At 42.0% G+C, this 6,000-nt stretch overlaps 1 protein-coding gene across 2 annotated transcripts in view; it reads right to left on the reverse strand.

Annotated features, from left to right (window-relative positions):
- lingo2b (leucine rich repeat and Ig domain containing 2b) overlaps window positions 1-1,179 on the reverse strand; it is a 60,590-nt gene extending 59,411 nt beyond the window's left edge. Inside the window, exon 1 of one of the 2 annotated variants that reach the window (XM_033643551.2) lies at window positions 798-1,179. The gene's annotated coding sequence lies outside the window, so the exon portion shown is untranslated. The remainder of the gene's footprint in view (window positions 1-797) is intronic. The other variant, XM_033643548.2, reaches the window with a different exon arrangement.
- Window positions 1,180-6,000: the final 4,821 nt, after the last annotated feature.

Genomic DNA, 6,000 nt, shown 5'->3' on the forward strand with positions numbered 1-6,000 from the left:
GCATGAAAGAATATATCTACACTATATCTCACCCCCGCAGGCTTTTAGAGATCCTGGTCCACTCTGGGGGGTACAAAAAAGGACTGTGTTCCTCTGCTGCAGGGCCACTTTGACTCACAGCAGAGCACCAGCCGCCAACTTCATACAGTGCATGTGTCATCCCCCGCTGTGCAGCTCGGGGAGGGTTTTATCCACCTTGTGAAGTGTGTTGGTGTCATCATGTCGTCCAGGGCACAGATACAATCTCTTTGCTGCATCAGTGGAAGAAAAAAAACTACAGTCCCATCCACAGGCGACACCACACCATTGACACATTTTTTTTTTTTTTTTTTTTTTACATGTAACATCACTTAATTGACTCCCTTTTCAACCCACAATGCTGGAGGGAGGCAAGTGTCGTCATCCACCCAAACTCACACACTGAATGCACCACATTCTTCTCCCCTCAACACCTACATCACTCCCAAACTGAGGCTTGAGCTTTTATCTCCATCCCCATTCATCCCAGACGTCATGGGCTCCTCATCACTTCTCTTGTTTGTTTATTTATTTATTAAATTACTTGCATCCAACCCCAAAATGCTCACACCTCGTGCCCAGATAGGGACTACGCCTACAGCCTGCTGATGAAACCAAGTGTCAATATCTTTTTTCCTGCGAGTTAACAGTCAGTTATTAGCTACTGAGTCGTGCAAGGAAAAGATTTTCATTCATCCTGGCAACAGATTGGAGCCAACAGAGCTCCAAACTGGAGTGTGAGAGCTGTTCAGTGCTCAGCGGAGTGTCATGAGTCTTACCTTTTACCTGCTCCTCCACATGCCAAAAAATCCACCTTCACGTTTTACATCACTGAGCGGGGAGTCCGAGGCACACACACACACACACACACACACATACACACACACACACTCTGACTGACACACTCACACACTTGCACACACTGGGGATGCAATCCTCTCACTGAGTTGGTCTCCTTCCACTCTGTCTTCCATCAAAAACTACCTTCTTAAAAAAAAATCCGGTTTTTCTTTTTAATTTTTTCTCTTCTTTTTTTTTTCTCAGATGTGGTTTTGTCTCCGGTAACCGGGCAGGCTCATCCTTCCTGGCGGCGGCTCCGGGTTTAACGAGGCATCGGCACAGCGCTGGGTGACGGCGGGTAGAGAGAGGTAGAGGGAGGCAGAGGAGAGAGACAGAGATGCGTAAAGCCCGCAGCTGCAGCCACACAGAGACTCAGCTATTCCTGCCTTCACAATAAAAGCCTGACAGAGAATATAAAATAACAGATGAAAACATTAAATAACCAAAGACAAGGTGGCTGATGTCACTGTGCACTGCAAATGTTAGCACAAAGGATCACAGAAAAAAACCCTGCAGGACACTGGTTATCCAGAGATCTTTAATTGCAAGTCAGGCTGTGTGCCTGCTGCTGTCTTACACAGGAGTGAATAAATGCACTGAAGAAATTATTTTATTGGTAAATACATTAAGAAACTAAAAGATAAAATATACAGATATATGATGGAACGTGTCTCATGTGGATTCATTTTTCTTTCAGCAGGATCCTCCTTTTTTAATATGGTTTGCAGTACAGATTTTTTTTTTAAAAAAATGCTCAAATGATTCCAACCAAGCACATCAAATTAGTGTCATCCATTTTCATCCACTCACCCGGGGCCAGGTTGTGGGGACAGCAGGCCAAGCAAAGCATTCCAGGCCAGATGAAATATGTAATCCCACCAGCATGTTCTGGGTTTGCCCCGGGGCCTCCTACCAGTGGGACATGCCCACTCCATCTCCAGTGGGAGGCACCCAGGCAGTATCCTGATCAGATACCAGAACCACCTCAACTGACCCCTTTCGACACGAAGGAGCAACGGCTCTACTCCGAGCTCCCTCCAGATGTCCGAGCTCCTCACTCTACCTCTAAGACTGAGCCCAGCCACCTCACGGAAGAAACTCATTTCGGCCGCTTGTATCTGCGATCTTATTCTTTAGGTCACTACCCAGAGCTCACAACCATAGTTGAGGGTTGGGATGTAGATGGACCAGTAATTCGAAAGCTTCGCCTTCCGGCTCTGTTCCGTCTTCACAGACTGGCACAGCGGCCACATCACTGCAGAAGCCACACCAAACCGCCACACCATCTCACACTCCATTTTATCCTCACTCGTGAACAAGACCCCGAGATACTTGAACTCCCTCGCTTGAAGCAGTAACTCATTTATTGTCATATAAACCTTTTATGTTCAAAAGTAGTCCGATCACTTGTATAGCGCTTTTCTAGTCTTCTAACCACTCAAAGTGCTTTTACACTATATTTACAACAGGAGCAATTTGGGGTTCAATATCTTGCCCAAGGATACTTCGATATTCAGGAGGAGCTGTGGATCGAATAATCAATCTTCCGATTGGTGGACAACCCGCCCTATCTTCTGTGCCCCATATAGCATGTTTGAGTAGTATGCATAGTCAGATGGACTTTGTATCACCCATGGTACAAAAATGAAGCCAAAATATTCTGGATACAGCCGCGGCCATCCTGCGCTGGTGACCTCATTTGGAGCCAAACTTATCAGAAACACTTGGACCTACATCAGTGTGATAAGAAGTACTTAATATGACAAAAAATTATTAAATGAATTGATTTGATGAGTACATTTAGTTTGTCCCATGTCCTATCTGCTATCATAGAGTGGGTGAGGTTTACAACCTGTACTGCAGCCAGCCACCAGGGGGCGATCGAGATGTTTTGGCTTCACTTTTGGGAAGCTGTAATGTCGTCCATCTTAATATATGCAGTCTATGACCCAGACACAAACACAGGGAGACACATAGGACTGGTTTAAAAAGTCATTATTTGTAAAGCACTGGAGGGTTAGGGGACAAGAGGCTGAGGAAGGTAAAGATAGATGAAGATCAGCAGGGTGTAGAGGGGTTCAGATTGCAGAGTTGGAGGTGCTGGCTAACTGCTGGGGAAAAGTAAAGGCTACCGGTGAGTAATGGCTGACAACAAAAAAGACTGGCAAGAGATAAAGGTAGTTAGGGTCAATAGGTGGGACCCAACAGTAGAGGTCTTCATAGTTCCGAGTAAAGGAGTCGGAAGCTATCCAAACTATATTTATCTTCCTGAGACCCGAACTTTTGTGTAGTATGCATTTTTAATTCCTCCTAGCTATTTGGGATCAGTAGGACCCGATAAGTATGATAAACTACACATTGTCAACAATAATTAAATCCCAATGTCCTCAAATGAATACTTCCTAATCAACAGCGTCTTAGCTTATTACTGTTGTTAAAATAGATCAAATTTGTTGCTGTATTGAACTACAAACATTACTAATCATAGATAAACAAGTTTTAACCATAACATTTGATCAAGTTCTGGACCTTGTTCACTTTTGTGTTGGGATCAGCTGCAGACTGACTTGGCAGAGATGGCTGCCATCTTGTTTTTATATGGTTTACTGTATTGTGCTCTTACTATCACTAGATGGCACAAAAAAAGTGTCCATGAATGAGGACAGGTCTAAGTTAAGTAGAATGAAGTATAAGGTCAAGTAAACCCAAAATGTGATGTCCATATACGAGGACAGGGGGTCTAGGAGGTTATAGGGCTTTTTCATTGGTACTTTAGAGTATGTGGAGCCAAACCTTGTTGCGTTTCCATTATCAGTTTAAACACGCCAAGTTGTGCAGAGTCACACCTAAGATAGACCATCTCCAGAGTCAGGCGAAATCGCCCCCAACCACTTCCAAGTGGGTGATGTCAGATGGGCTTCTTCATCATTATAATTAATGCAAATAAATGAACCCTCAGAAGAGTGATGCATATTTCATGCTGTATGCATGCACATAATTTCATTCACTGCTTCTCTAAGGCTACCAGCAGCTCTCGGGGAACTTTTAAAATAGAATGTTTTCTTGCACATTACTCAGTACTTGAGTTGATGTTATGAATCAATCAGCACACCTTAAATGTCAATATGACAACTCTGACTTTTCCATTTGTTTTTGTTGGTGTTCTTGCATGACATATGCTTTAGTGAGAATTGTATCTTCACACACTTAAAAATGTACATGCATTTCAACTGGATTACGCAAAGTGTGTTTGATAAAAGGTGACTAGTCTAACCTGGTCCAGGTAGGGTTTCCTTTTTACCGCTTTTTCAATATGTCCAAAACCCAAGTGGATCCTGGCATCTTGCTATCAGCCCTGATCACATAGTGTGTGAATTTATCTATCGATTTTTTTCCTCTGGTCATTTTAGTGATCTATTTCCTCATTTCTTCGTCTGTTCTTGTACTATTATCAGTTTGTCATGTACCATGTTATTGATTGCCTAACATATTTTACCATTTATTCATCTTTTCCATCCATCCATCCATCCATCCATCCATCATTCATTTTCAAAGTCACTATCGGTCCTCTGTGCAGTACGTTTGACCAAAGTGGAGCAAATTACCAACACACTAGCCCTATTATGACTATTTGCATGCAAACAAAAGTCATTCACTTTGACACTAAGCTTCTTATGTCAATCCCAAATTTAGAATAATGAGAGGCACAAGAAGGAAGAAGACATGATAATGATGGTGAGCACTCATGCTTTTGTGTGTAGAATCGGATCAAAATGTCACATTAGCATCAACTGAAAGGCTTCTCATAGACAACTGGCATCGATCAATTCTCCAATCAATTTCTGTTGAAACAAATGAATCATTACAATCAGAGGTGGACAACACTGGCTTCAAGATAAGCTTATCTGGGTTTTAAGAACAGATCAATACCAATGGCTCACATAGCCAATCACTCAAACCCTGATCACATCTCTCCTGAGCAGGATTTGCTTTCACGTTTAAATATAGACAGTAGCAACTACTTTACAACTAGAGTGTCCAGGGAAAACATGAATAACCAGAAAATATATCAGAGTGATTTTAGATGGTTTGTCTGAAATGAATTTTGCAAAAAGCACTTGTGTTTAATGTTTTATTTTGAAATCTTTCACAGGAAGTCCTATTTCATATTCTGGCTGGCTTGCTGCTGGGGTGGTGGGAATCCAGTCTTCCAAGTTAATCAGTCTGCTGTTAACAGTGAACAGCAGCTCACAGCATGAGGCAAAAAAGAGAGGTGCATCTATGGGATCTATTTTGTTTCTACCTCCCCTTCCTCTTTTTTATTTCTTGTTTCTTCCTAAGTCTGCTCTGTGCGACTCTTATTCTGAGATCGGCTTTTATCCATTCTTACCCTTTATCCTCGTTACTCATACACACCACACTTCCCTTTATCTGTTGCCTATTTTAATCTCCTGTGACATACCCCCATACTGTGAGTCACAGGGGACCCTCGACTCACACGTGGCATAATGAAGACATGAAATGTGTGTAAGAGGGTTTCTTACACTTCTATTTCTGTGAGGACCAATGTCCTCACAACGACAGCAAGATATGAGAAAAAATCTTCCAAAGTATGGCATATTATATAGGTTTGTATCGAGGAAGGGATTTAGGTTATGGAGCAGTAAATGCTTGGCATAGGTATTTACACATTTTACATCTGGTTTGTTTAATCCACACAAAAATCTAGGAGAGAAAAGCTGCCACGGCTTTATGGGGAGTTTTACAAGATATAGGGTGTGAATTAGCATACTTTAGAGGTGCTGGTAGGTGTGTTTTTGAACTTTGGGGAGCCAGGCTAGCTGTTTCTAGTCTTTTTAGCTAAGCTAACCATTTCCTGGCTGTAGCTTGAAATGTAACTAGCGTTGCCAGATGAGAAATGTTAAACCATGGCACCAGAGGTTTAAAATTATTGTACTTTGAGGAGTCATAGCCACAGAACAAATATTCATAAATATGTAATTTTACAACACACATATTAAAACAACTTTTGATACGCCCAGAAATCCATCCACATTTGTTTTGTTTTTTTTGTTTTTTTTTAAGCAAGCTGAAGTAACTATGACACGTGGAAGGGGGTATGAGTCCTTAAGTCCAGTCTGA

This window comes from Epinephelus lanceolatus, chromosome 15 (assembly GCF_041903045.1).
Source record: "Epinephelus lanceolatus isolate andai-2023 chromosome 15, ASM4190304v1, whole genome shotgun sequence".
Taxonomy (NCBI): Eukaryota; Metazoa; Chordata; class Actinopteri; order Perciformes; family Serranidae; genus Epinephelus; species Epinephelus lanceolatus.